Source organism: Dreissena polymorpha, chromosome 9, assembly GCF_020536995.1.
Source record: "Dreissena polymorpha isolate Duluth1 chromosome 9, UMN_Dpol_1.0, whole genome shotgun sequence".
Taxonomy (NCBI): Eukaryota; Metazoa; Mollusca; class Bivalvia; order Myida; family Dreissenidae; genus Dreissena; species Dreissena polymorpha.
Window position 1 is genome coordinate 25,779,022 of NC_068363.1, and position 27,759 is coordinate 25,806,780.

Genomic DNA, 27,759 nt, shown 5'->3' on the forward strand with positions numbered 1-27,759 from the left:
CTTTGAACTAGTGACCCCAATTTCAATAGGGGCCATCTACTGTCCAAGGCCATTGCACATTTGAAGTATCAAGGCACTCGATCAATTCATTGATGAGTTATTGATCGGAAACAATTTTCACACTTATTGTGACAGTGACCTTGACCTTTGACCTAGTGACCCTAATTTCGATAGGGGTCATCTACTGTCCAAGGCCGATGCGCATGGGGAGTATCAAGCCGTTCGATTCGTTGATGAGTTATTAATCAGAATCGCTTTTCCAACTTTAAGTGCCAGTAACCATGACTTTTGACATAGTGATCCAAATTTCAATAGGGGTCATCAACTGTCCAAGGCCAATGCACCTGTGAAGTATCAAGCCAATCGGTGAATCAGTTGACGAGTTATTGATGGGAAACGATTTCACACTTAGTGTGTAACAGTGACCTTGACCTAGTGACCCCAATTTCAAAAGGGGTTATCTTCTGTCCAAGGCCAATACACATGTGAAGTATCAAGTCAATCGGTTGATTGAAATTGATCCAATTGATTGGAAAGTTATTGATCGGAAACCAGTTTCACATTTAGAGTGATAGTGATCTTGTCCTTAGACCTAGTGACCCCAATTTCACTAGGGATCATTGACCTTTGACCTACATGTAGTGACCCCAATTTCAATGGGGTTATCTGCTGTCCAAGGCCAATGCACCTGTGAAGTATCAAGCCGATCGGTCAATTTGCTGACAAGGTATTGATCGGAAACGATTTTCACATTAAGTGTGATAGTGACCTTGATCTTTGACCTGGAGACTCAAATTTTAATAGCAGTCATCTATAAACCAGGACCGATGTATATGTGAAGTATCAAGCAAATTGGTTGATTGGTTGATGAATTATTGATTGGAAACGATTTTCACACTTAGTGTGATAGTGACCTTGTCATTTGACCTAGTGACCTCAATTTCCATAGGAATCATCTACTGTCCAAGCCCAATGCACATGTGAAGTATCAAGCCGATGGGTCAATTGGTTGATGAGTTATTGATCGGAAACCACTTAGTGTGATAAGTGACCTTTACCTTTGACATAGTGACCTCTATTTCAATAGGGTTCATCTACTGCCGAAGGCCAATGCACATCATGTGACATGTGAAGTATCAAGCCCATTGGTCAATTCGTTGACATGTTATTCATCAGAAACTATTTTCACACAATTGGTCAACTCGTTGATGATTTATTGATCGTTAACAATTTCACACCCAGTGCAATAGTGACCTCCACCTTTGACAAAGTGATCCAAATTCAATAGGGGTCATCTACTAGCCAAGGTCAATGCACATGTGACGTATCAAGCCAATTGGTCAATTTGTTGACGAGTTAATCATTGGAAACTATTTTCACACTAAGTGTGATAGTGACCTTGACCTTTGACCCAGTGACCCCAATTTCAATAAGGGTCATCTACTGTCCATGGCCAATGCACATGTGAAGCATCAAGCCAATCGGTCCATTAGTTGATGAGTGATCGGAAACGATTGTCACACTTAGTGTGATGGTGACCATGACCTTTATGCCCCAATTTCAATAGGGTTTATCTACTATCAAAGGCCAACACACATGTGAAGTATCAAGCCAAACAATCAATTGGTAGACGAGTTATTGATTGGAAACGATTTTCACACTTAGTGTGATAGTGACCTTGATCTTTAACATAGTGATCGAAATTTGAATATGGTTCATCTACTGTCCCATGTGAATGCACATGTATAGTATCAAGCCAATCAATCTTTTCCTTGACGAGTTATTGATCAGAAACGATTTTCACACTAGGTGTGAAAGTGACCTAGACCTTTGACATAGTGGCCCAAATTAAATAAAGGTTATTTACTGTCCAAGGCAAATGCACATGTGAAGTATCAAGCCAATCGGTTAATTCGTTGAGGAGTTATTAATCAGAAACAATTTTCACACTTAGTGTGATAGTTACATTGACCTTTGACCTAGTGACCCTGATTTCAATAGGGGTTATCTACTATAGCCAATACACATGTGAAGTATCAAGCCAATCGGCATATTCGTCCACCAGTTATTGATCAAAAACGATTTGCACACGAAGTGTGATAGTGACCTTGACCTTTGACCTTGTGACCCCAATTTCAATCTACTATCCAATGCCAATGCACATATATAATGCCAAGCCAATCGGTCAATTTATTGAGTTTTGGATCGGAAAACGAACTGGTCTATTGACATTCAGACTTCTGTACAGACAGACAGACCGACCGACATCCAGCAAAACAATATACCTCTTCTTCTTGGACAAGGGGCATACAAATTCCCATATTGACAATTGTTAAATGCATATAGGCGACCGTTTAAATAAAGCCTTAATTCATTCTTCTAATTATTTACTGTCGTGTTATTATATGATTTCAATATCTCCGTTCAATAATGTGATTTTCAATATATTTTTCCCAAACGATTGAATATTTCAAAGTTTTTAAGGTGCTTGATTATATTGATATTTGATGAAAGTAAGATTTGCCATGTCAATGTAGGTCCAATTGACTGGTTTTAGTTCAGTCAATGATTTTGATTTCATTTCCAGTGATATTCAATGAAAATCACTGGAAATAAAATAAAAATCGTTGACTGAACTAGATGAATTTCATTAAAGCAGTGTTTACAGTGCTCCAGCTAGGATTTTATAAGAGCAGGGTGGCTATTTTGTCACAAGGGCACTTTTGAGCGCGCAGTCTTTTGTCAAATGGGCACTTTTGATTGCGCAGTCGTAGCTGGAATGCTTCCTGTTGCATATTAATTTATATATAATGAATAATTGTTAGAATACATCATTTCCATTATTATTAAACCATGCTTATAACAGGGATCTCGCGAGTGGGCGATTTGTTCGCCCATGGAATATTAATTTAGCACATTAATTTCATGAAGGCAAAGTAACCTCTTCCCCTTTAAATGATTTACTTTGTGCCAGATATTGATTGATTAAAATCAATTTGATGTGGAGAATTGGACACAGGAGGATTCTCAGACATAAGTTGCCCCATTTACAGGTCATGCATAGTTGAACATTCAAAAGAACAGTCTGGAGCTTTTAGACTTCTTAAAATTGTTCATAGATGATGCCTTGATTAATTGCCTTGTGCTGGCTACAAATAACTATGCTTAAGCAAACTTAAATGGCCCATTGATGGGCAGAGGTAACCTAGCACTGGCAATAAATATGGGGCTCATTTACAGGTCAGATTTGGAATATCTGCTGTAAAATGAGATTTTAAATTAATTTTTAATTTAAAACAAATATTTGTAACAAAATATGAATTTGATTTAATGTTGAATTGCTTAAAATTAACACGGAAGTATAATAATTCTGAACATTACTGGTTTGTTACAATTGAAGTTTATTTCATACACCTGTTCAGGAACAAAATTAATAAAAGTACCATCATTATCAACAATCAATGAGAAATAAGAAAAAAATGTAGGTTGTTTACACTTAATATGTCTTATTGTATAAAACAAGTGAAGAGTTGATTGAACGCTGAACAGAAACCACTCATCCTTTAAGTTGCCCCAAAATATATGTAAAACTAAGATCTATGACGCAAATGTACAATTTCTCCCAAGTTATTACCAATTCTACCTATTTTGGCTTTAGGAAGAAGTAACTTCACCCTACATTTTGAGCCTAGCTAGACCCTGCTATAAATATCTACAATGAGGAATAAATTAATAACAATGAAATACAGGTTTACAAACTATAACTAGAAATGGCGCGGCAGAGGCCGATGCGTATCCCCACATTTGACCCAGGAGTGCCCCAGGGTTGGTAATGGGGCAATCCATAGTTGAGATTGACCATATTGTCATAAGAGAAGTTCAGTATCAATTAGAACTGAATCGGTGTAGAAATGAAGTTAAGTAAAATGATATTTTGGACGGGTGTGGCCTATGTGGACGGGGCGCCCCAGGGTTGGTATGCATAGCTGAGATTGACCGTAATATTATCAAAATAGTTCTGTATAAATTAGAAGTGAATCAGTGTACAAATGAAGAAATTATAATAAAAGGCAATTTTGGGTGGGTGTGGCCTATTTGGGCGGGGCGCCACAGGATTGGTAATGGGGTCATGCACAGTTGAGATTGACCGTATTGTCATAAGAGAAGTTCAGTATCTATTAGAAGTGAATCGGTGTAGAAATGAAGAAGTTATAGTAAAAGGCAATATTGGGTGGGAGTGGCCTATATGGGTGGGGCGCCTCAGTGTTTGCAATGGGGCCATGTATACTGGAGATTGACCGTATTGTCAATCATAGTTGAGATTGACCGTATTGTCATAAGAGAATTTCAGTATCAGTTTGAAGTGAATCGGTGTAGAAATGAAAAAATTATAGTAAAAGGCAATTTTGGGTGGGTGTGGTCCATGAAGGCGGGATGCCCCAGGGTTGGTAATGGGGCCATGCGTAGTTGAGATTGACCGTATTGTCATTCATAAGAGAGGTTTAGTATCGATTTGAAGTAAATCGGTGCAGAAATGAAGAAGTTAATGTAAAATAACATAAAAAATGAGTGAAAATCTCTTACCCGCCCCCGCCCCAACCCCCATAACATTTTACCCAGGGATCAGATCAAAATTCCAAAAAGTACAGGGTCGCATATATGCTCATAGCTACCATGTGTGTAAGTTTCAAGGTTCTAGTGCTTATAGTGAAGGAGGAGATAGTGGCCAGGACGGACAGACGGACGGACTGACGGACGGCGGAGATAACCACAATATCCCCACGCTTTTCAAACAGCGTGAGGATAAATATGTCTTAACAAGAGGGCCTGATAGGCCCACACTCGCTCAACTGAGATAACAAGATATTATTGGGACAAATCTTCTGACCAAGTTTCACGAAGATCGGAAAATAAATGTGGCCTCTAGAGTGTTAACAAGGTTTTACTATAGCCATATAAGAAAAATGCCCCACCATCTTGAAGCCATGTTTTTTCAACCAAACGGAATCATTTTTGAACTCATCCAAGATATTATCGGGATGAATCTTCTGACCAAGTTTCATGAAGATCGAACAGTAAATGTGGCCTCTAAAGTGTTAACAAGATTTTACTATAGCCATATAAGGAAAAGTGCCCCGTCCCCGGTGGCCATGTTTTTTAAGCAACCAAAACCATTTTCAAACTCGTCCAAGATACCATTGGGACAAATCTTCTGACCAAGTTTCATGATGATCGGAAAATAAATGTGACCTCTAGAGTGTTAACAAGGTTTTACTATAGCCATATAAGGAAAATAGCCCGCCTCTGTAGTGGCCATGTTTTTCAACCAACCGGCATCATTTTTGAACTCATCCAAGATATTATTTGGATGAATCTTCTGACCGAGTTTTATGAAGATCGTACTATAAATGTGGCCTCTAAAGTGTTAACAAGATTTTACTCTAGCCTCATATAGCCATATAAGGAAAAATGCCCCGCCCCTTGGCGGCCATGTTATTCAAGCAAACGTAACCATTTTCGAATTCGTCCAAGATATCATTAAGACAAATCTTCTTACCATATTTCATAAAGATTGGAAATAAATGTGGCCTCTAGAGTGTTAAGAAGGTTTTACTATAGCCATATAAGGAAAAATGCCCCGCCCCCTGGCGGCCATGTTTCTCAACTAACCGGCACCATTTTCAAACTCATCCAAGATATTATAGAGACCAATCTTCTGACCAAGTTTTATTAAGATTGGACAATAAATGTGGCCTCTAGAGTGTTAACAATATTTTACTATAGCCATATAAGGAAAAATGCCCGCCCCTTGGCAGCCATGTTTTTCAAGCAAAGGTTACCATTTTTGAAATCATCAAAGATATCAGTGGGACAAATATTCTGAGCAAGTTTCATGACGATCGAAAAATATTGGTGGCCTCTAGAGTGTTAACAAGATTTTAATATAGCCATCTAAGGAAAAATGCCCCGCCCCCTGGCGGCCATGCTTTTCAACCAACCGGCATCATATTGGAACTCGTTCAGGATATTACTGGGATGAATCTTCTGACCAAGTTTCATGAATATCAGACAATAAATGTGGCCACTAGAGTGATAACAAGATTTTACTATAGCCATATTAGGAAAAATGCCCCGCTCCTTGGAAGCCATGTTTTCAAGCAAACGTAACCATTTTCGAATTAATCCAAGATATTATTGAAACCAATCTTCTGACTAAATTTCATGAAGATTAGACAATAAATGTGGCCTCTAGAGAGTGAACAAGGCAAATGTTGACGTCGCACAACAAGACAACGCACGACGGACAACGCACAAAAGCACTGATGTTCATATTTCCATTAAAAAGAGTTCAAGCGTAATTTTCTAATGACACAATCAAACACCTTGTAGTACACATATTCCTTGCAAGCATTCTTTATATATTAAATATACGTCTTTATATAACAACAAACAACACAAACACAATAAATTTACATCACTGAGTTTCCTGCGCGCTTCTGTCGCTGAGGTATCATGCAATAAGCGGACTGGATCAGCAAGTAGGGTGGTCAGTGTCAGAAAGAAGTACTGCAGATCAGCATCTGTAACCTTGCAGTCGGCAGTGTGGCGTACATCTCGGCCTATTTGTCGGACCTAAAGAGAGAAAGGATCGCTGTGACGTTAAAGACCAAGAGAAGCAGCATTGAGGTAAACCTACACACACATTGCCTGTCAGCGTCAAAGTTATTACACGTGATTTAAAAAATGCTTAAATATGAAAAGACTATATTTTTAATTTTAAATAAGACTTGCATATTTGATACAATGAGAAATAATTGCATGACATACATCGCGTCACAAAACATAGTATTATGATGATTCAGTTAGCAAACTAAACTTTGAAAAAAATAATCACATATTCAGCCCATTAGACTGGTATATTTTAAGAATACCTTTTCTAGCGGGCATTTCTTATCAGGTGGAGGCGGTGATAGACATGCGACGGAGAGGCATGTCTCGAAATGCTTGCAGCTCAACACAACGCTAACCACACCATTGAAGTCAGATTTTTGCACAGATGATACGCTGCTATATCCGTCCGGTGGGAGGTAGCATTTACCGATTTCCCACGGATCCGTCGCCCATAGTTCAGCTTTAGTGTTTTCCCAACTAGGACGTATAAATCTGTGTAACAATGTGATATCTTGCTTCACTTTATCACATGTTTGACATGACTTTCGTTGTTGTGAATTGTGGAAAGAACAGTTATTTCCTTTCCTCTTTTTACACACATAATGATTTGGACACGGTATAAGGTTTTGAATAAAGCATTGTCCACAACTTCTACCAACTTTTGTTTGTACGTTTAAAGGGGCCTTTTCACAGATTTTGGCATTTTTTAACTTATTCATTAAATGCTTTATATTGATAAATGTAAACATTGGATCGTAAAAGCTCCAGTAAAAAGTCAAGAATAAAATTAAAAAAGGAAAAGAACATTGCACGGAACAGGTTTCGAACCAGTGACCCCTGGAGTCCTGCCAGAATCCTGAAGTAAAAACGCTTTAGCCTACTGAGCTATTCCGCCGAGAATACTTACTTGACGTATTTTATACCTTATATAAGCAATCTTCGTAGTTGCACACAATTTAACGACAAAAACAGAACTCTCCAAATTATTCAATCGTTTCGCGTTGCAACGCTTTATTATTTTTAGGTTTTAAAATCGTCAAAAGATGCATATAATGGCTATATTAGAGCATGGTAAATGTTCAGTATTACTGTTTCCTCATTTATATCATAACTAAAACGAAAATTTGCGAATCTGAAACAACTTTTTTCAATTTTGTCAATTTACCAAAGCGTGAAAAGATCCCTTTAATAATTCCGTCACAACAAAGTCAGTCAATCCATCCTTTGTTAAATTGAGGGCAATGCACGCTTTGAACCAGTTATTGGTCTGCTTATCGGTGAAGATGTTGGTGTCGGCAGCCATCCCCAGGAGACTAAATGAACCATTCAGTAGAGAGTTAGTTTGTGGACAACCGAGGAGTAGATGGTATTATGGCACGTCATAAATGTTCTTGTCTGTGAGCATCCTCTGATCATGTTATCTTGGTTGCTTTATTTGTCCTATAATTAAATAAGTATATTTTACAAAACTTATATCGTCTGTTCAAAGAATCAAACCAACTGAAACGTAAGGCATATCATTCTTAATTTTCTTAACTAGATAAATAACTAAAGTTTAGTTAATAAACAATAATTTCCAACACTAGAGGTGGTGGGGTTATCAGAGGAAATAGATGCAACAATCCCGAATAAATAAACACGAGGAACAGAAGGCTTGAAGGCCCCCGGTGTAGTCCAGGATGATGCCTTGGCCAGGTGCCAGTCAGGTGTTCCCTGAAGCTCCTGGATAGAAGCACTTTAGACGGCCCAGGAATGCACTATACTTTTTCAAATTGAAAAATATTCTTTTTTCAATTTTCTGTCTATCCATTATCCTCTTTTCATATGCTCATTGCTGGAAACAACAACCACGAAAACTTAATACATACTATCATCCAATCAAATAGCTTATTGCCATTATTGTTCACCTTGGCTGAATACAGGCATATCAGTCCATAGATTAAGACCCTAGTCTGATTTCAGTAATAAGTAACATGAGCTGATTGTTATTTACTGTTTCCGTAAAGGATCGGATTTTAATTTGTAAGAAATATGCGACTGTAACTAATTCCATTTATAATACAACAAATCAACACAGAAATACAATTACTATACGACTATCAGAACTTTAAATATAGATTATCTATTTGTTGATATTCTAGATTTAATGCGTACGTCTACGCTCTTTGATGCTGAAGTTACCGCGCGCTTACTTAAGAAGGGTTTACACAGAAATGATCTGGGACAGAAGAAAGTTTAACACGTACAAAACGATATGATACAATAACATATTAAAAAAACGATTCATCACAATACTTAATACAAGTTCGGTTATTTACTTAACGAAATGCAAACGTGCATCACTAAATAGTTTATTTATTTTTTTTTGTTACACAATAAAATTTAATAATATACGTGAGCTCATAATACGAAGCACGCAATCAACAATACTGTTGACTAGTTATAACATTTTTAAGGAGGTGAACATGCTCAATATATCTATATAAATACACAAACCTAAGCGTGAACAAGGAAGAAACTGTATTTAAATAAGTCTATATTATAGATATGCCCCTAAAAATTAAAAAAAATAGTCCCATAACTTCTGCAATTTCAGTAAGTGTAACTATAGTTCGTTTCACAAACATAAATGTTAATGTTAATTCTGTTGACATAAAATGTACGTTTGCAACGAGTTCGATTAAACTCAATCAAGAATGTGCATTTTACATTACAATGTACCGGCGTTGTTTAGAGCTATTTTGTTCCATAACATAGGCTTAACATATAATATCTATTTAAATTTGGTCGTATTTAAATCTGATGAAACAACTTCTTAGATCAGCAGTTATACGGCAAATACCACAGATTTTACGGATAATTCGGTTATTTGATCATGGGGTGAATATGAATTTAATTACACAAACACAAATTGCAATCCAATCTTACAATAAGCTATTGTAAACTACCTTTGCAATTGATCATGTTTATGAATGTATACTATGCAAATCCTACAGCGTCCCCGCTTTCGATTAGAAGTGTCACACAATCACAATAGTTTCATTATTTGAGATTTTTTCTGAACATAATCTTCTGTCGTGATACTAATGACATTATTGATAAAAGCAGCTCTATTGAGAGGTAAGTGGAAACATATATCAGGGTTTTGTTATCAAATATATTATCAGCCTTATTATTTTTCCGACTACAGAGCGAAACTCAACACACGTATATATGACTGCCTGTTCTTACAAAAGAAAGAAGTTATGCTAAGATAGCAGAGTAATCGATAATGTTTTAATGCACTTTTGTGTTGGTCGTTACCGCCCGTTTTTGATTAACTATCACTGGTCGTTGATTTTCACGCTCACAGGGCTATGTAATAATGATTGGAGCAATTTGAACTTACAATATATTTTTATTAGTACATAAAAGTAGTAGTAGTTCAAAACGAAGCAGTAGCAATAATGGTAGTATACAACTAATAGTAATAGTAGTAGTAGAAATAGAAGTACATGTAGCAGTAGTAATAATAGTAGTAGTAACAGTAGCAGTAGTTATAGTAGAAGTAGTAGTAGTAGTAGTAGTAGTAGTAGTACTATAAGTTATATTTGTAATACTAGTAGTTGTAGTAGTAAGAATAATAATAGTAGTAGTAGTAGTAGTAGTAGTAGTAGAATAAGTAGTAGTAGTAGTTGCAGTAAAATTACTAGTAGTATTATAAGAAGTAGAAGTAGAAGTAGTAGTAGTACATGTAGCAGGAGTAGTAGTGGTAGAAGTAGCAGTAGAAGTAGTAATAATTGTTATAGAAGTAATAGTAGTGGTAGTTGTTGTTGTTGTTGTAGTAGCAGTAGTAGTAAGAGAAGTAGTATTGTAGTAGTAGTAGTAGTAGCAGTAGTAGTAGAAGTAATAGTGGTAGTAGTAGTAGAAATTTTAGTAGAAGCAGTAGTAGTAGTAGTAGTAGTAGTAGTAGTAGTAGTAGTAGTAGTAGTAGTAGTAGTAGTAGTAGTAGTAGTAGTTGTAGTAGTAGTTGTAGTCATAGTAGTAGTAGTAGTAGTAGTAGAAGTAGTAGTAGTAATAGTAGTAGAACTAGTAGTGGTAGTAGAACTAGTATTAGTAGCAGAAGTAGTAATAGTAGTTGTATTAGTTGTAGTAGTAGTAGTAGTAGTAGTAGTAGTAGTAGTAGTAGTAGTAGTAGTAGTAGTAATAGTAGTAGTAGTAGTAGTAGTAGTAGTAGTAGTAAAAGTAGTAGTAGTAGTAGTAGTAGTAGAAGTAGTAGTAGACGTAGTAGAAGAAGTAAAAGAAGTAGTAGCAGTAGTAGAAGTAGTAGTACAAGTAGTAGTAGTATTAAATAATAGGATTAGTAGTAATATTAGCATTAGAAGTAATAGTAGTACTAGTTTAAGATTCATGTAGAGGCTTCATTTTGCAAAATGTGGGACCCCAAGCATTGAACTCAAATTTTACTAAAGGAAGAGTGCTTCATTGAAAATGTATACATATATGCTTTAAAGGATGTTTTTCCTTCAAACTGCTACCAATTTGGTAAATCAACGTATCATACCATCCACAAAATCAATCAAAATTCAAAGCGATTTTAACACTAAAATATACATTATTTTCAAAAATCTGAATCATGTTTATTCCACGTATTTCGGCGGAAAATTATATAACTAGTGAATAATATCGACATTGACGAGGGCAAGTTACGCTTAAATAGTAAAAAAAGTTTACATATCTAGAAATATCAAAACTCGAACACATGTCATTTCATCACCATGGGGGCAGCCATTTGTAAATTCATAAAATAGAAAGAAACATGCTAAAAACTCACCCTTTCGCCTAATTGACATTCCAAACGGTTGACGATTACAAATGCATTGGATTGTAATCTTTCCGTTGATGTTTGCAAACTGCACGATCAGACCTCATAAACACTCAAAAGAATAACTATGTAAGAAGCATTTCACCAATGTTTACAATTGTTGTCGAATCACCATACTTTTATTATTGCGCATAAAATAGTACGCTTACAGACTGACAGAATGATCGATACGTAACTCCGTTAAATTCATCACGGTATACTATTCTATGGATAATACTAGTATATAATAACACATCGCTTTGACAATCTAAAAGGAGAAATAATTCTTTTAAACAAAGTTTTTAATAACGAAAGTGAAAACAACGGAAGTTAGATGGATATTCTGTAAGATGCACTTCGGCTCCAGAAAAACAATACAAATAAACTAGAAAAGACGTGTGGGGGACAATTTTCAGCTGGAAAATATTTGAAATAGGGTAAGTGATAATATCTCTACGTGGTCATTTCCGTTATTGAGTGCGATCTCTTGCTGATTAATGTTAATAGTTGTTTTACTAGTTGCGAACCAGCTGTCAAAATAAGTTTGTGTTTTCTCAGGTATGTGTATACACATACCCGGTTTTCTCACCACTGCACGTGGTTTCGACCGATTTGTTTTGCACGTGTTTCTACGGAGCACAGCGAAGGCCACGCTTTCAAAATGGGTAGAAGGAATCGAAATATAAAATCAATCGGTTTGCCAATTTCTTTATATTCCTTTACAATTTTATAAGTCGTGTGCAATCTATTTCAATTTGAGATGGTTTAAATTTGCAATTTGGTTGAGAGGTAAATAACAATATTGTTAAGCCTTTGAAAAAGAATTGTGACTCTAATTATCCACCATACCTGGATTTTTAAAAAGTAGTTACGTTTTAGTTATTTTTAGAACTTTGTTTAGGAAATTTATCCAAAATAGGCAGTTGAATAAAAACTCATTTGTTATTTTATGACAATAATTTTCTGTGAAATGTTGCTAACTTGACCTTGTATATGTATATAGCTTTGTATTTATTCAACTTAAGGAAGTGCATATCCTTCCTAACTTTAGATTGAGATTTTGTAAATTAGTGTAAAAATGTATTGGTTTTAAACCATAATATGAATAAAGCACACAAATATTGAAAGTCAAAAATGTGTTTATGTTATTCTATCCGTCTTTAGCTTTTAAATAATATATATTTTGACCATATTGTACCACATTGAATGAAGAAAAACCAAAGCGAATTTTTAATGGATTTTATACCCCCCATGGACCTTAAGAAGTAGCAGAAGTAGAAGTAAAAGTATTTTTGTTGTAATAGTTGTAGTAGTGGTAGTTGTTGTAGAAGTAGTAGAAGTAGTAGTAGTAGGTTATAGTAGTAGTTGTAGAAAAGTCGTAGTAGTAGTAGTAGTAATAATAATAGTTGTAGAAGTAGTATTAGTAGTAGCAGTAGTAGAGTAGTAGTAGTATTAGTAGAAGCAGTAGAAGTATTAGAAGAAGTAGCAGCAGTTGTAGTAGAAGTAGTAGTAGAAGTAGTAGGAGTAGTAGTTGTAGTAGAAGTAGTAGTAGTAGTAGTAGGAGTAGTAGTAGTAGTAGTAGTAATAGAAGTAGAAGATATAGTAGTAGTAGTAGTAGTAGTAGTAGTAGTAGTAGTAGTAGTAGTAGTAGTAGTAGTAGTAGTAGTAGTAGTAGAAGTGATATAGTAGTAGTAGTAGTAGCACTACTAGTAGTAGTAGTAGTTGTTGTTGTTCTAGTAGTAGTTGTTGTTGTTATAGAAGTAGTAGTAGTAGCAGTAGTAGTAGTAGTAGTAGTAGTAATAGTAGTAGTAGTAGTAGTAATAGTAGCAGCAGTAGCTGTAGAAGTAGTTTTAGTAGTAGTAGTACTAGTTGCTATTGTTGTTTTTGTTTTTGTCGAATTTGTTGTAGTTGTTGTTGTTTTAGTAATTGTAGTAGTAATAGCAGTATTAATAGTAGTAGTTGCTGTTTTTTATTTTGTTTCTTGTTTATGTTTTTGGTTTTGTAGTTTTAGTAGCAATTGTATAAGTAACTGTGATAATAGTAGTAGTAGTGTTGTTGATGGTAGTGGTACTGTTATGGTATAAGTAGTGGTATTTATTAATTATAGTATATTTAAGACAAAGCTCTCTTATTTTAAAGGTAATGACATAACATTATGGTCCCTCGGAAGTGGTAACTATGTAATGCTTAATTGAATACAAACAAAAAAGCAAAATTTATATACAAATGTATATTGAGTTTCCGACAATAACAATGAAAGCGCTGAATGCACTGAATGTGTTCGCTATTGCATAATCTTAGAAGCAACTCAGTTTTCAAACTTATGTTATAGCTTTTTATATCGCAAGTTTGTAATGAACACAACCTATTCAAATTTAAAAGAGTGTGTCTTAAAGCATAAGTCGAGATGTGTGTGACTGTTTATTTTCATATTAATTTTATTGAGATAACTTAGATAAAATAACAACAATATGTCTTTTTTCACAATTGGTCGCTGCACTGGCAACCATCTTCAGAATTGTGGTTGCCATGCTAAAGAATAACAAGCCTATAATCATGTACATGTTTTGATATGTGTATCTAATACTTTATCTTTTTTTTTTAATTATTGAGAAACAATTTTGCCCACATGACAGACTTTTAATGCAGTATTAAGCCCCGTTTTCCCTGAAAGCAGCCAATATGTACAGTTTTTAATGATTAACTTACCAAAGTCATCGTACAAGCTGTTTTAGCAATAGACTGGCCAATGTGTCCCATAAGCTCTTAAACCTATTGTTTACATAATTACAGGCTGTCGTCTGCTTACATTTATTGTCTGCTAAATTCGACTGGAGTTATCCACACAGGAAGTCATAGGTTTAAATAATAAAAAGTAGCTAAGGCATACTGATTTGCAAAATTGCGTCTGCACAGCTCACAAATAAAAAGTGGACATACAGTACAGCCAAAGCGGCACAAACATAATCCGCGGCTACGCCACGGCCAGATTATTAGTCCGCGGCGGCCGAATCGTGCGTTCACGCGGCGTATCGCCGTGGCACTCGGCATCGATCCGCGCAACGACGCCGAGTCTGTATTAACCTCGCGTACTTTCGCGGAGTAAATCCGCCGCATACGTACGCGGCGGATCGAGTGAAAAGATATCCAGCTACATGTACATACATGTATGTGTAGCGTAGAATTAATTACGCGCAACTGTTTATGTTTCGTTCGATTATCATTATTATATTTGTGATCCGAAACACACTTCCGAATTTTAATGCTAACGCGTCCTTTGGCAAATTCTAGCGTCAAATAAACAGTGCTAAAATATCCTTTGTTTCATAAAAAGCGCGCGAAAATTATGCAGACATGTAGAACGTCGTTTGGAAAGTTTGGGTGTATTTTGTGTTGTATAAATACATGAACATCACGTCAGGCGTAAATCGCGTGTTCAGTGGAGAAAAAAAACGCCCCGATTAGACGTTATTTCATCATCTCTATAGATAGTAACAAATGCCAAAATGTCTTTGATACTTAAGGAAATATCGAGAATGTTTGTGTATCGTAAATATTTACCAGCATTTGCTTTAAAACTGGAATATACGGGATTATCGGGTAATTAGTAGCGATATTAACTGTATAATATGAACAAATAAAACGTGTTTATATACGCATATTCAAACAATAGTTATAATAAGGTGATAATTAACAAAACTACAAATACGTCGTAACCGTATTGATTATTGATGTGGCTTCAAACTGCTAATTGTATCAGCTAAAATATAATAGCGGAATCAACATGCAATTAATTTATAAATCCACCATATGCTGGAGCCTTGACCACTTGTATGTGCGAAAACATAATTACGTGACCTTGCTTGTGTGTGAAATACATACGCTACGGGCGGGAAACAAACTTAATAATTGGCCAGACACATTAACTATGCTTACATGTATATGCTAATACAATCCGCGCACAATAAATTTATTATGATTTTAATTATTATTATAATTGTTCTTTCAAAATTTGTTAACTACATGTAACAAATAATTAAAAAAAAAAAATCATGATCGCATCGACTCGGCATCATGTCGCGGACCGCGGCATGCCTCGGCGGACAGATGCGAAGTTTCGCGGCGAAATGCGACTTGCCGCCGCATACTGACGCAGCTTCAACGACTGACGCGGCATCGACTCGTTTCGCTTTGTCGCCGCGGATCGCGAAATACGTTTGTTTCGCTTTGGCTGTACTGTATGTGATTCCGGAAGAAGAGAATTAACAATTACAGAAACAAAATATGAGAATCATCAAAAGCCTTGTATAGATGTAAATGGTGAATTCTTAGAAGGAAGTTTTGCAGATTAAAACATTTATAATTGTACGCAAGTGCTTTGTAACTTATTTGTTTTGAGGTGCAGCGCCATTATAAACCATTGCAAAAGCACGTGTTTACAATTAAATGACTTTAATAAGATTGTATATGCCACATCTTTGCATCGCTTTTCAGCGTTTTGACTGAACGAGAATGCCTAAAGATATATCGCTAAGGAAAACGCTAACGATGAATTACATATTACATTAAACAGCGTTTTTCATCGGATGAAAATGAATTCAAATCGCTCAACATCGTTGAAAACCGTTAAAGCAAAAACGAAAATCAGTTTTTGTTTGCGGAACAGACAGTTACCCTGCAGTTACTTTCACGTCAGGATTAACATGAGTATTGTCATGAATTTAAAATTAAAATTCCGTGTGCAGATCATATCTCCCTCAGTATTGAAAGTATTCAAATAAAACTTAGAGACTCACACAAAGGAAGGTGGTGTGCAGAACATTGAAAGTAGACAGTGCAAGTTAGTGCAGAGTACATGGCTATCAACTCTTCAATCTGTATTATTAGAGTTATTGTACTTTGTTAATTGTTTGTAAAGTCCGTTTCTCACGTGCAACATAACTCGACAAGGACTGTATTTTTAAGACATTCCTAGTACAAGATTGCGAGTCAAATTGTTACATAGTGTTTAACTTTTGCACATATGTGGGCATATTAATCAAATTGAAGATTTAATTATATGTTTTAATCAGGGATCATATTTTCCCGCAACATCAATCGGTCCGGACCGGATATAAATGGGGAAAAATATCCGAAAATGTGTATCCGAAATCATGACAAATTACGTTAAAATATATACCATTGATTTTGCCATTCATGAAAGTGGTATAATACATGTACAAGAAAAATTCCCTTTGGCATTTTTTTAAACGGAACGAGTTTTCTCAACTGGTTTTATCATATGGTATTTCATTGTTGTTTCGTGTGCTGTTTTATCAGACTTTTTTCATCGATGTCAATATTATTAATCTGTGTAAGTCTATACCGATGTTTTAAATTGTTGTCGACTCTATAATATCTTACAAACATGCACTGAACCAAACAAATGCCTGTGCGTAGGTTGGCTACTGACAACAACAAACCAAATAATTAAGAAATAATTTGTTGTCAAATAACCCACGGCCGATAGTTTAGATGCGTAGGGATTTAAACACGAGAGCGAAGCAGTTGAAACGACGCATCTAATTTTCCGGTCGTGAGTTATTCAACAACAAAGTATAAAGTACACGAATTATTTCGATTCTTACACGGTTTTACTAAAGATTTATTCAATGTATATTATTTTTCTTGTGTACTATTTTCTGTGAAGTTCCGTCCATAAAAATAACTTTCGGCTGTTCTGTCGATCAGATCCGCGACTTTCATTCATAATTATATTACCGGATTAAAAATACGCTGGTGGAAAATGTATCGACATGTTTTGTTTAGTTACAGCGCTTGCATTCAGACGCGTCTTTTCGGATGCGTCTTTAATCCGCTGTTCACAAGTTTTTTATTCTTGGTCTGACGTGCAATAAACCGGTCCTGACCGGATTAGAGACTCTAGCCAATGGTTTATCACACCTAATCGAGATAAGAATGTCATTAGGGTGTGTTAGCATGCACACTGTGTAATCGATTTCATGACATGGGAATTTTAAAAACAGAATCGGACCGACTGTTTGGGATTTTCAATCGGTCTTTCGTGACCCCAATCGGTCAAGGACCGACAAAACCGAAAAAAATATGATCCCTTGTTTTAATATTATGTTTGATATATTGGAGAATTCACCGATTACAATTGAATGCAATCTTTGAAACGTTCCAGTAATGATCAGAAACACTAGGTTGCCTTCATAGAACATATTCATAACAGATGTACTCGTTATATAGTATTCCGAAATAGATTTTGGTCTAGATAGCAATTTTGCAAACAACAACATTCAGGGTAAACATTGACAGCATTTACATCAAGTTATTATACGTTATGCGAAACTGGTAAAATATTGCGTTTAACATTTAGAAAAAACACTGACAAAATCCACTCGGGAAAAAATATAATCTAACACATTCATCATTTAAGAGGGTCGTTATTGTTAACAAGTTGTCTTATGGTTTCCCTTGTTTGAATAGATGCGAATATTAAAGGGGCCTTTTCACAGATTTTGGCATTTTTTAACTTATTCATTAAATGCTTTATATTGATAAATGTAAACATTGGATCGTAAAAGCTCCAGTAAAAAATCAAGAATAAAATTAAAAAAAGGAAAAGAACATTGCCCGGAGCAGGTTTCGAACCAGTGACCCCTGGAGTCCTGCCAGAGTCCTGAAGTAAAAACGCTTTAGCCTACTGAGCTATTCCGCCGAGTACACATAATGACGTTTTTCTATACCTTATATAAGCAATCTTCGTAGTTTCACAAAATTTAACGACAAAAACAGAACTCTCCAAATTATTCAATCGTTTCGCGTTGCAACGCTTTATAATTTTTAGGTTTTAAAATCGTCAAAAGATGCATATAATGGCTATATTAGACCATGGTAAATGTTCAGTATTACTGTTTCCTCACAAATAACATAACTAAAACGAAACTTTGCGAATCTGAAACAACTTTTTTCAATTTTGTCAATTTACCAAAGCGTGAAAAGATCCCTTTAAAACACCGCATACATCTGCAGGAAGGATACTCTTACAACATTTGTGTTCATTCACACAAGTGTTAACAATATGCAGTTGTTTCAAACACAGTCATTTTATATAATTCCTTGACTTTAGATTTCATAAAATCTTTTTTCACTTAAATAGGTATACATTTTGCTTATCCGCGATAGTTTATTCTAATAGTAATTAGAACCTCCATACTGAAGCGTGTGTTAAGTTTTTACTTGATTAATATATTTCTTGTTTAATTTGCTAACATTTACATTATGAACGCAGTAAGATAAAGCTAGCGTCCATTAATTACGAAGCTTAGACTATGATTTTAAACTAAACCTATTTGGTGCAGGTATTAATCGACCAATACACCTTTCAACTACACTGACCTGTCGTAATGCATGCATATCTGCAAACAACAAAACCGTACCCGAACTCTCAAACTGTGTTTCAGACATTACATACCTAAACTGCAAACGACACACTATCAATGTTAACATGCAATCATATTAAAGATTGCGAACCTATTTGCCACATAGTAACACACCGATATACAACACATTCATCATGTTAATTTCAGACTTTTGTTTACGACTTCATTATTTTAAAAGAATTTGTAAATGTGTTAATAAGTATCATCAAGCGATTGAAACAAAGTCACATGCGTGTCCACACTCCCGCACCACCGACAAGTTTTCAACAGCAACAATACGCACTCACGTCTGTGTAATAAGTTAAAACTGGTTTAATGTGAATATTATTCTGGAAAAACTGTTGAACAGTTCATAGCACACTTAAAACAGTAGTGACTTTAATTTCCGCTTGTGGTGTAGCAAGGGCTGTCAATTAGAATTGTAGAAACTTGCTACATAGTAAGATCTATAGCTATACATAAAACAAAATTGCCACATCCTTTATTTGAACTGCACTTAAGTAGGTTCATTTAACATGTATCTTCGATATACTAAGAAACGAAGAAGCAGCGATTTTCCAAATTAATGTCCATTCGCTCATAGCCATTGAGGTTCACAATGACGTCATGAATAGTTTATGTTCTTTTAGATGTGAAAGTCTGTTTGTCAGCGCTGACTATTAATGGTCAATATAACTTTAATTCGTTGAAGTACCCTTGCCGCTTAGTAATATATAAATATGTTTATTGTATCCATTGTCGCATGAAATTCATTTTCAACGACACTGACACATATCTGCCAACTCATTCTGCTGATATCACCATTGAATGTTTAGATATTCTAGTGCTTCCGTATGAAAATATTGAATAGTTTAAGTCAGCGTTTACAAAGTACAAAGCAGTTTTCTAAATTAACTATACTCTTTATTTTTATCGGATGTTTGTTTTATATTTTACCGTTATAAATTATTAATTATAATAGGTATTAAACAACTTATAATATAAATTATACTTAATTACATTTGCTACTTGTACATTGCGCCAGTCCAACTCAGCTGCGTTTAGATATTACATATTAATTCATAATGAAACAAAGTTTCACATTTCTTATTTCGGTTGTAAAGTTTAAAATTGTAAATGGTTTCTAATTTAAAACTTTAAAACAATAATGCGCGCAAAAAACAGAACTATGTACTTTTGTAATGTTATTGGGACAGCCCTCGTACATGAAAAGCTATCCGAAAATAACAGTGATTGTTTTCAAATTCATTGAACGCGTTACAAGTGAGTATATCCGTTTTATAGCAAATCTGAGTCGGCTTACAATGCTACAAGCAAAAAAATACTTTTAATGGGTTTATTAGATATAATTGCTAAGTGAATCTTTTACTAAAAAATAATCACTGTACAGCTCATTTCTTTGTAAGATATTGACTTAGCTAGATATATGTAATAAACCCGTTAAACGCATTACGATGCAATGTTTGAAGAATAACTTATTACATCATTTTTTTAGAAAAAGATTTAAGAATATAGTGTCATGTAATAACTATTTTAGATCATCATCGCGCAAACATTATAACTAACTTTTTGCACAACATTTCATTTCATTAAAGTGAAAATTATATAAACATGTCTCGTTTTTTTAAGTTGCCCTCGGTTGTCCTGGTAAACGTTGGGTGATTGGCATGCATGTAAGTATAAGATGGAAACGGGATCTGAAGGGAGTGAAAATGTGTGGTCATTATGCAGGTCAGCTCAGTTCATGATACAATTTAAGATGACTGAGTATTTGTCTATATGCAATTTATTGGAGAAACTGGTTTGGGAATCAGATGCATTATTAGCTTGCAATTTGTTAAAATACCTAACTGATAACAAGAAATAAATACTTTATTTCTTATGAATTGTCATGTAAATGCTTCAACTAATTAGGGTATTACACAACTAATTTGTATAGCATAGCTAAAATCATACGTCTATTCATAATCTAAAATCGAATGTTTGATTCTAATGTAAAATTGAGTCGATTCTTAAAAAAGCATGCATGTTGTCGGGCATATTAAATAGTCCTCTAACACTCCACACTAAACTTGGTTTTCCTATTTCTGTTATATCTCATTCTTGATTTGAATTGTTTGATTTCATTAGAATTTGGACATGAAAATTACAATTGCAATTGTATAGTTCATGCCCAAGACATGTAGTGTGGTTTTCCAATTTAAAATACAACCACTATTTTATATTGCATGAAAATACCACGAAGTGCGCCACAGTTTCATGTTGTCTTACTCCATTTTATCTCAATCAATTTGTTTTCTCTATAGACAATATTGCAAAACGATCGAGAGTCAAGGTTTAAAAAAATGCTATTCTCACTTCATTTTATACCAAATCCTAGATGTTCGGTTCATTTCAAAGCGAGTAGTGTCGTTTAAAAGTGAAAAGAGGGCAAAGTTTAATATTTTATATCATTGTCACACCAAAAGGGAAAGCATCATCAACCAGAGCTCCAGATAAAAATTTGGTCAAATTCTTATTTACTTCCTATTTTAAAAATTAATTCTTATTTCACCCCCTATCTATAAAATTAATTCTTAACAATATATTACCATATTTTTTTTTATTCATTGTTTTTTACACATCAACAATTCAACATTTTGGTTTATAGTCTTGGAAAAGCCTGGCTTTCCTTTTCCATTTCTTGCTTTCCCATAATCGGTCAGCTTTTTCTGGTCTGAACCTGAATGTTTTTTGAGTGCTTTAGATTCACAGTCATTTACGCAAGAGCTTATAAGTTTATCAATTTTTGAAGAAACCATGCTTTGGGTATTTGAATCTAATTGAAAAAATGCATACAGCGTGGACTTTAGACACTGAAATGGCTTATTTTGCCTTTCACGCTTCGATACACCGCTTCGGTCGGCCATTTTGATTTTTTATGTAAAACGGTCACTGACACTTCGGCTTAGGTCATTATGGCCTTTTGGTCGCCGTTAAAGTCATATCAAAAACTATATTGAACATTTAATTTTAATGACATATTGAATAGGTATACAGTATATTACTTGTGTATAAAAATTACGATAAGTGTAATTTAAAAGGTACAATAAACAGTAATGAATCGTCTGCAACATAAGAGAACAGAATCGAGACCGTTTGGCCTTTCGACGGTTCTTAGGTGTGACTCCTCCTCACAGCAAACGCTTGAGTGACGATTAAATATTAAAGATTTTAGAGTTGTAGTTTTATTTGAGCTCCTAGACGAGTCAGAACCGGGATGAAATGTTTACCGTATATAATTTGCTACTGGAAGTTTTACGCACGTTCGAAAATTTCGAATTCGTGTTTCATTTTTTCAATGCGTAACTTTACGAAAAGATTTTAAATCTAAATCGTTATTTAAGAAATTTAATTCGTGTTTACGCCTTTACGCATGTTATCTGGAGCACTGTCATCAACAATAATATTTTGAATTGTATTTGCACGTGAAAACCATGTGTTAAATGCTCGCTTCAACACTGACTCATCGATAGAGTTGTATCGGCTGTTTAAATATTATCCGAAAAGGGCGTTATATTCGAAACGAAGATGTTTTCAATTTTAAAAGATAGACAATGCAAGATTATTCCATTGCAATACCTTAGTAGAGAAAAGCAGTAGCATATATGCTAACCATTTGGACACAATTACGGTAATAGGCGCATCGAATACATCCCATATTGTACAATTTCTTATGATAAATCTAATTGGTTTATTATAATAAAATTCCTCGTGTTCAGTGTTTGCTGAATTTGGTATAAGAGTGGTGCTTTTGGACCTCACCAAGTTCACCAAAATACATACACACAAACTGCAATTGCCTCTTTAACAGCTAGTTTCAAGAACAAAATACTACAACAGGGCTCAACATAAACCTAAAAACCAACTTGCCATGCCGGGCAAATACTTAGAAAACCTACTTGCCCTGAACGTAAAGCCACTTGCCCAATCTTGAAATATCACATGAACTGTAAACCTCATATTTTTTAATGAAGATCAAAATGATACACCACTAAACCTTTTTTATTTTTGCACATTTAACAAAATGATTACAGCATTTAAAGTATAATTAAAATCTAAATTAAATGCTCTTTGTTCTTTTTTGCACTTGCCCGGGAGGACAACTAGATTATAAAATAACTTGCCCGGACACAACTTTTACTTGCCAGGGGCAATAGGACAACCATTAATGTTGAGCCCTGTACAAGTACTGAAGTAACCTACTTCATGTTTACGCCTCGTGACTAAAACGTACATAACGTACATTAAGCACGTAAAAGTGTCGATAGTGGTGATGCTATTGCCTTTCAGATTATGTTTGCAATATTTGTAATTAGTATTAACAGCGCTTCCGTTAGTGGACGTCCGGGCGTAAATTACGCCCGAAATTGGCAGTCGAACGTCCATTATGCAAATGGTGGCAGTCCCTTGGACGTCCGATAATCCGCATGTATGTACGCTATTTTCTAATACACAACACGTTCAAATGTCAAAAGTAAATGGGGTTATTCAGACCATTAACTCCGCACAAGAGCTACTGTTTTCAATGAATTTCTCAGCGAGTGGCCAATATTGATTTTTCCAGCTCTCAATCAAAGTCTTCTTGGTAAGCGCATCAGCCTATCAGTGCTCAGGCAACCGAATTCACGCCGACCCCACGTGAAGCTGTATACAATAATATTAGCAATATTAGCGACCTTTGCGTTACGAAGTTTTTATTCAGCAATCAAATATTTGAGTCCACGCTTTCCCCGCGGAAGAATGACGTTACGTTGTGCATGAAGTCTAATTTGTGCATGATTTTCATCTGTACACGAAATACACGAGAAATGTTTATTTGTTGCTAGAATTTTCGTAACTTTCCGTGAATAGTGAAATCCTGATTTTTTCGGATAATACTTTGATTATACGCATTTGAAAATAAGCAGTCTGCATAATTAACCCATCCCCTGATCGCCAATGCGATGAAATCTCGGCTCTGGAGATAGCAAAAATCTGAAAAGACAGTTTGGAAATAAACCGACAAATAATCAATTCATGAAAATGTGTTCGCGTGCGCGATCATTTGAGAACGAATTCGGCATTTCGGAAATGTTCATTTGGTACCGATTTTCTCCGGTATTTATTTATTTATTTCCGACTTGTTAGCAGATGGTACTGACATGGACTGCAATTGACGAAACATCTTCGCTAGTTTCTCTCAAATCGCGTCACGTGATTAACGCATGTTCAATGCAAATTCCCCCATCCCATAATTCAACTTGCGTTTAATTCAACATATGGCGGTATTTATTTAAATGCGCACAAATCGCGATCAGAACCACTATCAATTTGACACTTACTACACACAACACTGAGCATGCGCATTATTGGAAAATAAATATATTCAGTTAAGGCGACCATTGTTCGCTTGAGTGTATACTTCAGAGTATTGTAGATATTTCGAGTACTGCGAAGTATCCTTTACTCTTCATTGTGGAAACCGGATTCGTCAATTGAGAATGTTCACATTCAAACCAAGAGGAGACTAACATGTTGTTTCGTATACTTCGGAGTAGTGTACATATTTTTGATAACGTGAAAATCTCTTTGTGTATTACCTCGTAATCAAGATTCGTTTGTTTAAACATGTATATTACCAATAAAAATCATGTTGTGCGTAAGAAAAGGCTATTATAGTATCACAAAAGAATCGAATATAAAAAAGCTACGTTTTAATTTACTTTCAACATTGTCGCTATTGCTGGCTTGGGTTTAACGGTAAATTTTTAGTTAAACAAAAAGTTCGTGCTTATGAACGACACAAGATTGGCAGATTTGTCATAAACATACATTATATTTCAATATGTGATGTAAATAAAGCTACGTGAGAATGTTGGTTTGATCACATAATTTGATTACAAATTAGTTTTAATTCAACATATGGATGTATTTATTAAATGCACATAAATGGCGACCAAAACCACTATCAATTTGGCATTTACAACACACGCCACTGAGCAAGCGGCATTATCTATCTATCTATTTTAAATAATTTTAATAAGAGTGCTCAGTTCATATACACTCGTAATTTAAAATCAACCCCCTCCCCACCCCGTTTTAAAATATTAGCTTTATCCACAGGCAGCAGTATCATAAATCCCCCCCGGGACCTCCCCCCCCCCTCGAGCTTACCCCAGGGGTCTCAGATTGTTAAATGTACACCTATTGTGTATGGTTTAACTTTCCAACAACGAATATTGACAGAAATAACAGTTTAAAAAATACCCCTCTTATAGGTATTATATATACACAAGGTATGAAACGTACTACATGCCTATTGCCGACAGATTTTGGAACTCGGTGTATCATTCACATGTACACCATTTTAATTTTATAACGCGTCATCTGGTTGGTTGTTCTCATTGTGTTGGCCAATGATATGGCGTTTTAGAATTGAGCATTCGATCGACAAAATATGACAGCAAAACACAGACATGTAGCGAGAAAGTCGAATTTAATGGAATATTAAAGTTATTAGCCGAGTAGGAGATCGGTTAGAAGTGTAATCTCGTTGCTTTTACTGTCTTTAACGAATCCAGTTGCATTTTGTCGGCAACTGCATGGAAACATGTGTGTTTTCGATGAAAAAGGTCACGTCCAGTGTTCCACAATCTTTCAGCAATAGGCATATAGTGCGTTTCATACCTTGTGTATATATATATATATATATAATACATATACGAGGGTTATTTTTTCATACTGTGTATTTTTGTCAATAATCGTTGTTGAAAAGTCAAACCATACACAATAGGTGTACATTTAACAATCTGGAACCCCTGGGGTAAGCTCGAGGGGGGGGGGGAAGGTCCCGGGGGGGGGAATTTATGATACTGCTGCCTGTGGCTTTATCACACGAGCTTCAAACGTGACTGTGAGTCATTGAGACACCAAACAACTCAATTATTTTGACCGAATCTAGTGCGTTGAAGTAAATACTGGTAGTACTTACCTGAAATAAAGCTGTATCTGTTCCCGGATCCCTCAGGCCAGGAACGTAGACACACAAAACACATAGGATGATCAACGATACAAAAGTAGACGTCCGTCTAGGTATAAGGCTACAGTATGACTGCTGATTATCTGCATTCGTTTCCGGTCAATCGATTAGTCTCTGCCGTACTGTTCCGGTTACACACCAGTAAATTTACCACAACGTTGTGATATTTAACCTAGAGCAAGCGTCTTATTAAAATAATTTGAAATTTAATAACATATTAATGTACAGATTCACCTAAACAGTCAATTAAAAATGATTAAAAGTGTAAGCTGACAATATTTACAACATAGTTGGATTCGCAGACATCGATAATTATATAAAAATAGAAATTCGGGAATAGCATTTAAATAAGCGATTTAAGATTTGGCATTTCATATAAATACCAGCGTAACTTTGATAGACACAACAATGATCATGCATTATATAATTAAAGAGCTACTTACATTGCTTGTTAAGGTTTCGCAACTTATTCCAGAAGTTCTAACATGGCCGCCATAACCTGCATGAATTTTGCATTGTGGGAAACTACCGTGCTGCCTCACGCCAATCGTGATACATCGGCTATCTCGGATTCCTCCGTTATGAAATAAATCGTCTGCTGATCCAGAGTGGCCTCACGCATGGGCAACCATTAATTGTGTCACACCGGTCTTACTGAACAACGTAGTGACGTCACCATCTATGTATAGAATGCATGGGCAACTACATTATACTATCCATTCATATCGAGTTATCAAAGCAACCACGTGTCGATCGCCTTACACCTATTTATAGAATATAACCATATATGTGCCTACGCCCGCCGTGGATCGCGTCCATATACCATATATGGTATTATAATCGATATACCATATCTGGTATTATAATCTTAAAGCTTATTTTGTGTGAGGACACATCCGGGATGGTAAGTTCTGTTTTATAAATTAGTTAGAGTGTTTCAAGTAAGCGACATGCCTGCACACTCCAACCTCTTCATGGAAGATGTGTTTCTTCTCATAAGCAGAGCGACTCTGGTCCCTGGCCGTCTTTACCTTATTTGGTAATCATAACCATATATGTCACAACACAAACATCTAAAAATAAACGTTATGAATGATTGTAATATGACCATCTATGAAGAAAGCGTAATCAAATAACGTGCGAGGGGTACAGAATGGAGAAACAATAAAAAAACATCGTTGGAATGGGAGCTAGTCAACTCGTACCTAAGTAAACTCGTACCTTCGGTCAACTCGTACCCGATTTGGTCAACTCGTACCCGATTTTTGGTCAACTCGTACCCCCACTAGTCAACTCGTACCCGAATGGGTCAACACGTACCCTCCAAAAATTATTTATATATATCAAAGACGTGAAATATGTTTTTGTATATGTTTTTATATATGAATATAGATAAAGGTTAAAAAAAAATGTTTTTTTTTCAAAAGTAGACAAGTTCATTATTTTTCACACGTGTATAATTATAAAGGAAGTGTTTTTCGGCGTTTTGTTTGATAAAATGTTGACTAATAACACCTTTATGACAACAGGACCGTCGGCGATTTGTTAAACAATTTGTTTGTCGTGCATCTAAAATGACACGCGCGGTAGTTGTCGGCATTTTCTTTGATGAAATGTTTGATTGTAAACACTGCATGATAACTTAACCAATAAAAGGGATGATCCACTTTGAAGTTAAAGGAGTATGTTTTCTCACTTTTATATGAGTAAATCCAGAAATTACTATACAAAGGCTT

General features: G+C 35.3%; 2 protein-coding genes and 1 long non-coding RNA gene across 7 annotated transcripts in view; 2 read left to right on the forward strand and 1 right to left on the reverse strand.

Moving 5' to 3' along the window:
* Positions 1 to 27,759, forward strand: part of LOC127843709 (endonuclease/exonuclease/phosphatase family domain-containing protein 1-like) — a 560,124-nt gene that overhangs the window by 212,603 nt on the left and 319,762 nt on the right. The window lies entirely within an intron of this gene.
* LOC127843721 (uncharacterized) overlaps positions 1 to 27,759 on the forward strand; it is a 238,962-nt gene that overhangs the window by 179,752 nt on the left and 31,451 nt on the right. The gene's annotated exons all lie outside the window — the stretch shown is intronic.
* The window catches only part of LOC127843705 (uncharacterized), a 253,090-nt gene that overhangs the window by 172,803 nt on the left and 52,528 nt on the right, over positions 1 to 27,759 (reverse strand). For 2 of the 5 annotated variants that reach the window (XM_052373438.1, XM_052373439.1), the window contains exons 1-2: positions 6,933 to 7,343; positions 6,475 to 6,633 (exon numbers count right to left, since the gene is read on the reverse strand). The exons of the other annotated variants lie outside the window; for them this stretch is intronic. The gene's annotated coding sequence lies outside the window, so the exon portion shown is untranslated. Of the gene's footprint in view, positions 1 to 6,474; positions 6,634 to 6,932; positions 7,344 to 27,759 lie in introns of those variants that run through there. 5 annotated transcript variants of the gene reach the window in all.